Raw genomic sequence first — 12,817 nt, 5'->3', positions numbered from 1 at the left:
TCCATGTATGAAAACAAAGTATGTACTTTGACTGACTTGCCCGAAGATCGGCGAGCCATTGAAAATAAATGGATCTTTAAGAAGAAGACAGACGCGGATGGTAATGTGACCATCTATAAGGCTCGACTTGTCGCTAAGGGTTATTGACAAGTTCAAGGGGTTGACTATGATGAGACTTTCTCACCCGTAGCGAAGCTGAAGTCCGTCCGAATCATGTTAGCAATTGCCGCATTCTATGATTATGAGATATGGCAAATGGACGTCAAAACGACATTCCTTAACGGCTTTCTTAAGGAAGAATTGTATATGATGCAGCCGGAAGGTTTCGTCAATCCTAAGAATGCTAACAAGGTGTGCAAGCTCCAACGCTCAATCAATGGGCTGGTGCAAGCATCTCAGAGTTGGAACATTCGCTTTGATGAGATGATCAAAGCGTTTGGGTTTATGCAGACTTATGGAGAAGCATGCGTTTACAAGAAAGTGAGTGGGAGCTCTGTAGCATTTCTCATATTATATGTGGATGACATATTGTTGATGGGAAATGATATAGAATTCTTGGAAAGCATAAAGGCCTATTTGAACAAGTGTTTTTCAATGAAGGACCTTGGAGAAGCTGCTTATATATTAGGCATCAAGATCTATAGAGATAGATCGAGACGCCTCATCGGTCTTTCACAAAGTACGTACCTTGACAAGATATTGAAGAAGTTCAATATGGATCAGTCCAAGAAGGGGTTCTTGCCTGTATTGCAAGGTGTGCGATTGAGCACAGCTCAATGCCCGACCACGACAGAAGATATAGAAGAGATGAGTGTCATCCCCTATGCCTCAGCCATAGGGTCTATTATGTATGCCATGCTGTGTACCAGACCTGATGTAAACCTTGCCGTAAGTTTGGTAGGTAGGTACCAAAGTAATCCCGGCAAGGAACACTAGACAGCGGTCAAAAACATCCTGAAGTGCCTGAAAAGGACCAAGGATATGTTTCTCGTTTATGGAGGTGGCGAAGAGCTCGTCGTAAAGGGTTACGTCGACGCTAGCTTCACACAGATCTGGATGACTCTAAGTCACAAACCGGATACGTGTATATTTTGAACGGTGGGGCAGTAAGCTGGTGCAGTTGCAAGCATAGTGTCGTGGCGGGATCTACATGTGAAGCAGAATACATGGCAGCCTTGGAGGCAGCACAAGAAGCAATCTGGGTGAAGGAGTTCATCACCGACCTAGGAGTCATACACAATGTGTCAGGGCCGATGACTCTCTTCTGTGACAACACTGGAGCTATTGCCCTTGCTAAGCAACCCAGGTTTCACAGGAAGACCAGGCATATCAAGTGTTGCTTCAACTCCATTCATGAAAGTTATCAAAATGGAGACATAGAAATTTGTAAAGTACATACGGACCTGAATGTAGCAGATCCATTGACTAAACCTCTCCCTAGAGCAAAACATGATCAACACCAGAATTCCATGGGTGTTTGATTCATCACAATGTAACTAGATGATTGACTCTAGTGCAAGTGGGAGACTGTTGGAAATATGCCCTAGAGGCAATAATAAAATGATTATTATATTTCCTTGTTCATGATAATTGTCTATTATTCATGCTATAATTGTATTATCCGGAAATCGTAATACATGTGTGAATACATAGACCACAACACATCCCTAGTGAGCCTCTAGTTGACTAGCTCGTTGATCAAAGGATAGTCATGGTTTCCTGACTATGGACATTAGATGTCATTGATAACGGGATCACATCATTAGGAGAACGATGTGATGGACAAGACCCAATCCTAAGCTTAGCTCAAAGATCATGTAGTTCGTTTGCTGTAGCTTTTCTGAATGTCAAGTATCATTTCCTTAGACCATGAGACTGTGCAACTCCCGGATATCGTAGGAGTGCCTTGGGTGTGCCAAACGTCACAACGTAACTGGGTGACTATAAAGGTACATTACAGGTATCTCTGAAACTGTCTGTTGGGTTGGCACGAATCGAGACTGGGATTTGTCACTCCGTATGACGGAGAGGTATCTCTGGGCCCACTCGGTAATGCATCATCATAATGAGCTCAATGTGACCAAGGGGTTGGTCACGGGATCATGCATTACGGTGTGAGTAAAGTGACTTGCCGATAACGAGATTAAGCAAGGTATTGGGATACCGACGATCGAGTCTTAGGCAAGTAACGTACCGATTGACAAAGGGAATTGAATACGGGATTGATTAAGTCCTCGACATCGTGGTTCATCTGATGATATCATCGAGGAGCATGTGGGAGCCAACATGGGTATCCAGATCCCACTGTTGGTTATTGACCGGAAAGGCGTCTCGGTCATGTCTGCGTGTCTCCCGAACCCGTAGGGTCTACACACTTAAGGTTCGATGATGCTAGGGTTGTAGAGATATTAGTATGCAGTAACCCAAAAGTTGTTCGGAGTCTCGGATGAGATCCCGGACGTCATGAGGAGTTCCGGAATGGTCCGGAGGTAAAGATTTATATATAGGAAGTCCAGTTTAGGCCAGCGGGAAGGTTTCGGGGGTTACCGGTATTGCACCGGGACCAGCGGAAGGGTCCCGGGGGTCCACCGGATGGGGCCACCTATCCCGGAGGGCCCCATGGGCTGAAGTGGCATGGGAACCAGCCCCTGATGGGCTGGTGCGCCCCACCCAAGGGCCCAAGGCGCCTAGGGTTGGAAACCCTAGGGGGCCGTTGCCCCCCCGAGGGGGCATGCCCCCCCTGGTTGGAAACCCTAAGGGGGCCGTTGCCCCCAGGGGCCCCCCCCCCCCCCCCCTTTTAGATGGGATCTCCAAGGGGGCATGCGCCCCCTAGCCCCTATATATAGTGGAAGGGAGGGAGGGCAGCCGCACCTTTGCTCTTGGCGTCTCCCTCTCCCTCCGTAACACCTCTCCTCCTCGCTTGTGCTTGGCGAAGCCCTGCCGGGATCCTGCTGCATCCACCACCACGCCGTCGTGCTGCTGGATCTTCATCAACCTCTCCTTCCCCCTTGCTGGATCAAGAAGGAGGAGACGTCTTCCCGATCGTACGTGTGTTGAACGGGGAGGTGTTGTCCGTTCGGCACTTGGTCATCGATGATTTGGATCACGGCGAGTACGACTCCATCATCCCCGTTCACTTGAACGCTTCCGCTCGCGGTCTACAAGGGTATGTAGATGCACTCCTATTCCCCTCGTTGCTAGAATACTCCATAGATTGATCTTGGTGATGCGTAGAAAATTGTTAATTTCTGCTATGATCCCCGACAGAGGGCCGGGTCGGAATGCAGGTGTGGCTGCCCACTTGGGACTCCATGGCTCGTTAATATAAAACCATCCCTGCTGCCATAAGTCAGAAGATTCGGCGAAACATCCTTCGGGCCAAATCACGTCGGCCAGCTTGCCTATTGTGATGCTGCCGCACTCTTGCGCCACAAACCGAAGTGCAGAGGAGTCCGGAGTAAGGCCTCACACGTGACTATAAACGTCGAGATGAGGAGAACAGAGTCCGGGGCCAGATCGTGAAAATCTAGCCCATAGTAGAACATGAGCCCTCGGACAAAGGGGTGAAGCGCGAACCCTAGCCCATGAAGGAAGTGGGATACAAATACTACCCTCTCGCAAGATCTGGGGGTCGGTATGACTTTCCCTTGTGCCAGAAGACGATGAAAGATTTCTGGGGTTAGATACCTCGCTATGTGGAGCTTCACAATATCCTCCTCCATGATAGAAGAAGCCACCCACCGGCCCTAATGGCTGGATCCGGACATGACTAAGGCTGGTGGCAATTGGGACCCGAGGGTTGGAACTTGGGGTGGCCGGGGTTGAGGAAGGAGTGAGCGCAAGGGAAGAAGATGAGACTAGGATCTCTATATAAAGGCCCCGAATACTGGGCGTTTCCCCCTGGGTCTCTAAACTTACCTATCGCCAAGGAGTTGTACCCAAGGGACGGTTGGGTTCCCTACGCCTGCATTAATGAAAATCCCGTAAATAAATGAACATGATCTCTGCTTTGACGAGACGTGCCAGTAAAACCGCACCCCGAGACATGGGGCGGCTCGCTAGCCGATGGTTGGAAATAGCAACCGGGCAGGCATGGTATGATCTCATGAACAGTTATCAACAAGTTGGGCTCGTGGGGCATTATGTCCTCCGCCATTATATACATAGGTCCAGATATACTTACTTCGTCCGAAGATTATTCTGTAGTTCGGAAGGAGGGAACCCGCCTTACAATGCCGAAGACAAATATGCGCGCCGGATTCCTCGTCATTGAAGCTAGGTTCAGGGGCTACTGAGGGAGTCCTGGACTAAGGGGTCCTCGGGCGTCCGGACTATTATCCTTTGGGCCGGACTGATGGGCTGTGAAGACATGAAGGCCGAAGACTGCATCGTGTCGGGATTGGACTCTACTTAGCGTGGAAGGCAAGCTTAGCGATCGAAGATTCCTTCTTATGTAACCGACTCCATGTAAACCCTAGATCCCCCCGGTGACTATATAAACTGAAGGGGGTAGTCCGAAAAGGACCCCGTGTACTCATTACCATAGGCTAGACTTCTAGGGTTTAGTCATTACGATCTTGTGGTAGATCAACTCTTGTAATACTCATATTCATCAAGATCAGTCAAGCAGGAAGTAGGGTATTACCTCCATAGAGAGGGCCCGAACCTGGGTAAACATCGTGTCCCCTGTCTCCTGTTACCATCGATCCTAAATGCACAGTTCGGGACCCCCTACCCGAGATCTGCCGGTTTTGACACCGACAGCCACCACAAGGGTGGAGGGCACGCGCCCTGCTTTGCGATCGCCTCATGGGCCACCTTGACTTGTACCCGATGCCAACATCTCCTATAAATCCCAAAAACCCCAGAACAAAACCTAGATCAGGAGTTCCGCCGCCGCAAGCCTCTATAGCCACGAAAACCAATTGGGAGCCCGTTCCTACACCCTGCAGGGGGGGGGGAAACCATCACCGGTGTCCATCTTCATCATCCCGACGCTCTCCATGACATGGAGGGAGTAGTTCACCCTCGGGGCTAAGGGTATGTACCAGTCGCTATGTGTTTGATCTCTCTCTCTCTCTCTCGTGTTCTTGATTTGGAACTATCTTGATGTACCAGGAGCTTTGTTATTGTAGTTGGATCATATGGTGTTTCTCCCCCTCTACCTTCTTGTGATGAACTGAGTTTTACCTTTGAGGTTTCATTATTATCAGATTGAATACTATTATGGATTTGAGAACACTTCATGTATGTCTTGAGTGGGATACCCGTGGTGACAATGGGGTGTTCTATCGATCCACTTGATGTATGTTTTGGCACTCAACTCGCGGAATCCAGAGGTGACATTGGGGTAATCTATGCATAGGGGTTGATGCATGTTTTCATCCTTGTTTCTCTAGTAGTAATGTTGGGGAACTCTTTGAGGTTCTTTGTGTTGGATTGAGTATTATGAATCTGAAGTTGTTTGATGCATATCGTATAGTTGACCCTGTATACTTGTGGTGACATTGGAGTATCTGGGTGACATTAGGGTTGATTGATGTGTGTCATGTGGTGTTATTTTACTATGAACTCTAGGGTTGTTTGTGACACTTATAGGAATAGCTCAATGGATTGATCGGAAAGAATAACTTTGAGGTGGTTTCATACCCTACAAGCAATTTTCATCTTGTGCTCTCCGCGATAGGAACCTTGGGGTGACTTTTGTCGCATGTTGAGGGATTGCCATATGATCTAATTATGTTAACATTGTTGAAAGAACTTGCACTAGTGAAAGTATGAACCCTGGGCCTTGTTTTCAAGCATTGCAATAACGTTTTTGCTCACTTTTACCACTCATTACCTTGCTGTTTGTATATTTTCAGATTACAAAAACCTATATCTACCATCCATATTACACTTGTATCACCATCTCTTCGCCGAAATAGTGCACCTATACAATGTACCATTGTATTGTGTGTGTTGGGGACACAAGAGACTTTTTGTTATTTAGTTGCAGGGTTGTTTGAGAGAGACCATATTCATCCTACGCCTCCCATGGATTGATAAACCTTAGGTCATCCACTTGAGGGAAATTTGCTACTGTCCTACAAAACTCTGCTCTTCGAAGCCCAACACGAGTCTACAAGAAGAAGGCTGCATAGTAGATATCAAGCTCTTTTTGGCATCGTTGCCGGGGAGGTTAGTGCTTGAAGGTATATCTTTAGATCTTGCATTGAATCTTTTAGTTTCTTGTTTTATCACAAAATTATTCTATAAAAGAAAACTACAAAAAATGGAATTGAGTATGCCTCATATGCTTCATCTTTTTTATGTCTTCCGTGAAAATGATGGAAAGGAAAATTGTGCTCAAGTTTTAGAAGAAGAAGTCAATAAAATGTTTGGCATTAAATTTTGGAATGATGAGCATGATTGCAATGTTGTTAGTATGAATTCCTTGAATATCCATGATGCTAATGATATGCAAAGCCACAAGCTTGGGGATGCTATGTTTGATGAAGAAGATATTTTTTGTCCCCCAAGTTTTGATGAACAAATTTATTATGATGAAAGCATGCCTCCTATTTATGATGATTATATTGATGAAAGTGGGTTTGGAAGAGTATCAACTTTAGGAATTAATGATCCAACTATTTTGGAGGGTGTTGAATCTTATAATATTGATGAAAGTGGATTTGGAGAGGTCATGACTTTATTTAGTGATGAATCCACTATTTTAGAAGAGGTTTCAATTCATTATGCGAATAAAGTTGCTATCTATGATGATTATTGTGATGACATGTATGCTATAAAGAATAATGAGAACGATAAAACTTGTCATAGTGATTTTAATTTTCAATTGGATTATGCCTCACATGATAGTTATTTTGTTGAGTTTGCTCCCACTACTATGAATGAGAAGAATTTTGCTTATGTGGAGAGTAATAAAATTTCTGTGCTTATGCATTATGAAAAGAATGCTTTGTGTGATATTTATATTGTTGAATTCATTCATGATGCTACTGAAAATTATTTTGAGGGAGGAATATATGCTTGTAGGAATTGCAATAATATCAAGTTTCCTCTCTATGTGTTGAAAATCTTGAAGTTATGCTTGTTTTGCCGCTAGTTGATTCTTGCTCCCATAAGTTGTTTGCTCACAAAATTCCTATGCATAGGAAGTGGGTTAGACTTAAATTTGCTAGTCACATGCTTCATGATGCTCCCATTATGTTTTAATTCTTATCTTTCACATGAGCATCATTGAAATCATCATGCCTATAGCTAGAAAGGCATTAAAGAAAAGGGCTTGTTGGGAGACAACTCAACATTTATACCTACTGTTTTTGTGTGTTCACATGATTATGCTATTGTAGTAATCATGTTTTATAGCTTTTGTTTCAATAAAGTGCCAAGTAAGACCTTTGCGATGGCTTACGGTGATAGTTGATTTGATCTTGCTAAAAACATGAACTTTTGCGCTCAGGAAAACAATTCTAATTTTTAATAGAAGCGTGATAAAATAATGATTATTTTTTAAGAAGATTAATAAAAAAATCTCATGTTTTCCTCTTTTTCGGAATTTTTGGAGTTAAAAAAGTATTCGAGAGTTACAGATTACTACAGACTATTCTGTTTTTGACAGATTCTGTTTTCTATGTGTTGTTTGCTTATTTTGATGAATCTATGAGTAGTATCGGAGGGTATGAACCATGGAGAAGTTGGAATATAGTAGATATTACACCAATATAAATAAAGAATGAGTTCACAACAGTACCTAAGTGGTGATTTGCTTTATTATACTAACAGAGCTTACGAGTTTTGTGTTGCGTTTTGTGTTGTGAAGTTTTCAAGTTTTGGGTAAAGTTTTGATGGACTACAGAATAAGAAGTGGCAAGAGCCTAAGCTTGGGGATGCCCAAGGCACCCCAAGGTAATATTCAAGGACAACCAAGAGCCTAAGCTTGGGGATGCCCCGGATGGCATCCCCTCTTTCGTCTTCGTTCATCGGTAAATTTACTTAGGGCTATATTTTTATTCACCACATGATATGTGTTTTGCTCGGAGCGTCATTTTATTTTATTAGGATTTGCTTACTATTTGAATAAAGTACTTAAGATTTGAAATTTTATTTATGAGAGAGATTCCTCACATAGTTACATAATTATTCAACTTCTCATTGATCTTCACACTACTAGGAAAAGGCCTACTAATGGCGCACCAGTTTTGCCTACTAATGGCGCATCACTGGTGCGCCATTAGTATCACGCCCCTAGTATTTATTACTAATGGCGCACCACCCAGTGCGCCATTAGTATATAACACCATGCGCCATTAGTATACCTCCCAGGGGCCATATTTAACCATGTGCTCTGGCACACTAATGGCGCACTGCGGATGGATGCGCCATTAGTATACTTGGCATACTAATGGCGCACTGTTTGGTGATGCGCCATTAGTATACTTTGGCATACTAATGGTGCACTCTGTAGTGATGCGCCATTAGTATGAATATTAGGTTTTTTTTACTTTTCTGATTTTTGCACAGGTTACAAAATGTATTATTTGACAGAATATAGACAGTAGGACACAACAACAGCAGATTCATCGAATACAATAGAAGATTAGTCTCCGAATACAATTCAGCATATTAGTCTCTGAATTCAAAAGACTGAACAAAGATAAAACATTACAAGTCTCGAGACCGCGAGTATCGAGTTTGTCTTCACATTACAAGTCGATATCGATCATCTAAACTAGCATCACATAGAAGAGAGCTGCGGTCATCACGATGAGCATCATCGCGATGAAACTGGTCTTCATCCGGTTCCTCCAACGCTCCCTCCTCTCTCCCGCTAGATAGCGGGCGTATGTAGATTCCGCCTTCGCCCTAGTGGTGTACCCTTTGTAACTGTTACCGCTGAAATGGTGAACCTGTCTCCGACACTCCTCTCAGTCGTCGTAGACTCCGGGAACCTTACCCTTGTACACGACATACGACGGCATCTCTATGCACAAGCCAAACAACAGACAATACATACATAAGCAATATATAAGTATGCAACAAAAGGATCAGAAGAGAAAAGCAAGACATGACATTAATGGCACGATTCATGGTCCTACTAATAAATAGCATCGATTACATCTAAGTAGAACGACTGTCCAAACCAAAGAGACATACAAGTTCATTAAAGTTTAATTACAACATGAGCCAATCAATGTTTCAGAACTACACATAGCATCACTACTGTCGACTCGACTCATGGGACCGGAGAGTGGATGAAGCCGCCGTCTGTCGTGATGGTCATGAAATCGCGGGCGTTGTCAGCCTGCATTTGTAGCGTTCCGTCTATCTCCCTGTTCGACGGTTGATATCTGAGGTAGAACAGCCCCGAGGTATGAAGGACATCTTGATGGATGATGTCCGCAAACTCCGACTGGATGCGAAAGAATTCTTGTCTGATGTCCGTGTCCTGGATTGCCGACAAGCTCGCGGCCCAATCTTTGAGATTATTTGGTAGCAGAAGGTGATGATGGTCCCTTAAAATCGCCCGCATGTGATGGAGGGTGTAGTAGGCATCCTTCTGACCGCCAGGCGGCTGCTTGATGCAGCAGAATGTAGTATTGTGGGCGAACACGTGCTTGCCGTACTTACGAACTGCCCTGGTGAAGGTGCCTCCAGATTTGGCGTAGCCGGGGAGATCATCATCAAGAACTTTCTTGATATTTGTGTAGTCTATCATGGAGTTACGGTTCGGGTCGAAATACATGGCCATGGAATATTTCGGGCTTAAGAGGATGAGTGTGCAATGTGTGTCACTGCACAGAACACGGAATGTTAGAAAAAAAAAGAACAATCAAAATCTAAGAAATCATATGTTACGGGGCGGTTAAGGGATGACTTACTCGGGAAAATAAGCCACAAGGAAGTTATCCTTATCTGGGTTTGCCAGAATGACGTCTTCGAGGTGTGAACTCGCGACTTGGCGGTCCCCAGCGCTGCTCAAGAGCTTGGTACGCATGTAGAAGGGGTCGACGATCACGATGTCCGGGGTCTTGTCTCTAATGATCCGCATCTCCATACTCAGTGAAAACAGCTGAACGAAGGTGTAGTGCAGCGGATGAAGGTTAAACATAGCAAAGATGTCAACAAACAGCAGGACAATCGTACCCCCGATGTCGCCATCCACAAAGCCCTTGCCCTCTGGCACCTTGGCCACGAAAACCGGGTATGGCACATCATTCTCTCTTAGACGCCGCTTCTCCAAAGAAAGAACACTGTCGTGCAGACTCCGCATAGCACCGGTTGCAGCATTGAGCATATTTGTCGGTAGCATCGCCCTACCCGCCACATGCACCCTCCTCGAGATATCCTTAGGTGAAGGTGGCCCGTCCTGAGCACGGATCATACTCGGTGCCGGCTGGCTCGCACCGGTGCCCTTTTTAGTCTGCCGTTTCCGGCTCTTCTTCTTGATCTATTGTAATGGGACCGAGTTCTGCTCAAAGACCGCCTTCTTGAGCGTGTTGGGGCTGATAATATTTCGCACCTCAACTATTTGAGGCTCGGTGAAGGCGGCAGCTAGAGGCGTCTCCTGAGAACTGAACACCAGACAACGCCTGTTGCAACTGGGTTTCTCCTACGTACCAGCTAGATCGCGGTCGTCTTGGTTGGGTTCTTGAGAAGGAGGCCCGCAAAACTCGTCATCATACCCATGTTCGGCAAAGTACTTATCGACGTTGGTAAATGTACTGTTGTCGTCGTCGTCCGGATCTTGTGCCATATGCATGTTCGGATCTTGTGCCATAGGGATGTCCGGCATGTCCGGTAGTGTTGCGGCATTCTTACCATGGCTTGGCGCCGGCACAACTGGTGGTCTTGTCTGTGGGGTGGTGTCCCCCGCCCCCAAACGAATCTGGCTCTTCGGCCAAAGCAGGGGCCAACTTACGCAGGCGCTGAGGGTCATCTCATCTTCTTCGTCGGCCCCAGCGGGTTGAATCAGAGGTAACAACTCGTCGCAGCCTGGAAGCACCCAAACCACTTCAACCCTATACATTGTGGGTGGCATCGGATTACCGTGGAACACGGGGTTTCCCGGTTGAATAATTCTGCCCTTGGCGACATCGACCAACTCACCGCCCACGAAGTGCAGGAGAGTGCAAGGAACGTCGGCGGCGCCCTGCGAAAACATGTAGGGCATCAGGGATGCCCAGTCAAAGGCAAGGAGATGAAGTCCTCGGCCGAGAGGCTTAGTTACCATGATGCCGTCGAGCTCGGCTAATGTCGAGGCACCATGTAACACCCTCGATGCGACTATATCTCCCACGTGTCGAGGCACGACTTAGAGGCATAATCGCATTGAAGGCATATGTCGCAAGTGAGGTAATCTTCACACAACCCATGTAATATAATAAGGGAAAGAGATACATAGTTGGCTTACAATCGCCACTTCACCCAATTACATGAATAAAGCATTACATCAATCAGATACAATCAAGGCCCGACTACGGAGCCAAAATGAAAGTAGAACCCCAAATGCGACAAAAGGTCCCCGATCAACCCCAACTAGGCTCCACTACTGATCAACTAGAACGGACAACACAAAGGACAAGATCTTCAACGAGCTCCTCCTGAGCTTGGTTGTGTCATCTGCACGAAGTCATCGGCACCTGCAAGCTGGTTTTGGAAGTATCTGTGAGCCACGGGGACTCAGCAATCTCGCACCCTCGCGATCAAGACTATTTAAGCTTATGGGTAAGGTAAAGTTATGAGGTGGAGCTGCAGCAAGCGACTAGCATATATGGTGGCTAACTGTAACATCCCAAAATTCTAAATTTTGGAATGTTATAATAAATAGATAGATTTGATTGATTGTTTGATTGATTGACTGAAAGTGAGTGAATTCGAAACTCTTTGAAAGTTAAATGAGAGGGAATAAAAGGACTTTCCCAAACTTTCATATTTGCTTTCTGATCTCCATGAATTCAAATTCTTTTCAAACACAAAACCCCGGAGAGAAGATGACATGACTTATTCCATTTATTTAAATGACAAGGGGTGTTGAAAATATTTGAATTTCATTTAAAAATATTTCCGATTCTAGAACTTTATGCAACTCAATGATTTTCATGAGAGAAGATAAAATGACTTCTTCAAATTATATGAAATATGAGTTGGGAGTTTTAAAGAATTAAATTCAAAGTTCTTTAGAATTTATTTTCAATTTGGAGTTATTTGAGTTTTATTCAAATTATTTTTCTCCAAAAATAAAATATATGGAAATTAGGGTAACATGATTCCCTACATTAGAAAATTGGAGAAAAATTAATTTGAAATCATTTTGGTATTTTTAAATGATTTTTGTTGAATTTTAATAGACCAGTAGCACTCTTTGAATTATATGATTTTGTGTGTATTTTATTAAATGCTAGAAAAATGTTCATGTTGTAGAAAATCTTTTTCTGAAAATTTTGATATATTATATGCCTATATAATATTTTACTTTATTTTGTTTTTCTTTCTTTCTTTGTCTGTGTTTATTTAAAAAAAATCCCCTCCGCCGAACTGGGCCGGCCCAGCCAACCGGCCAGGCCAAGGCCCAGCTCCGCGCCGCCGCCTCTCCATGGCCCCTCGCCCAAGCCGCCCTCTCCTCCCCTCCCCTATAAAGCCGCCGCCGCCGCCCCTTTCTTTCTCCTCTCGCATCGCCGCCCGCATCGCGAAGCCGCCGCCGCCGCCGACGAACTCCGCCATCGAAGCCGCTGCTCCGCCGCACTCCGCCACCACCGCGCCTCCACCCCGCGCGCTGCACTCCGCCCCTCCGCCGCAGCCGCGCCTCGCCTAG

The sequence above is a fragment of the Triticum dicoccoides genome, chromosome 5A (genome assembly GCF_002162155.2).
Source record: "Triticum dicoccoides isolate Atlit2015 ecotype Zavitan chromosome 5A, WEW_v2.0, whole genome shotgun sequence".
Taxonomy (NCBI): Eukaryota; Viridiplantae; Streptophyta; class Magnoliopsida; order Poales; family Poaceae; genus Triticum; species Triticum dicoccoides.
Note: the sequence above shows the minus strand (reverse complement) of the source record.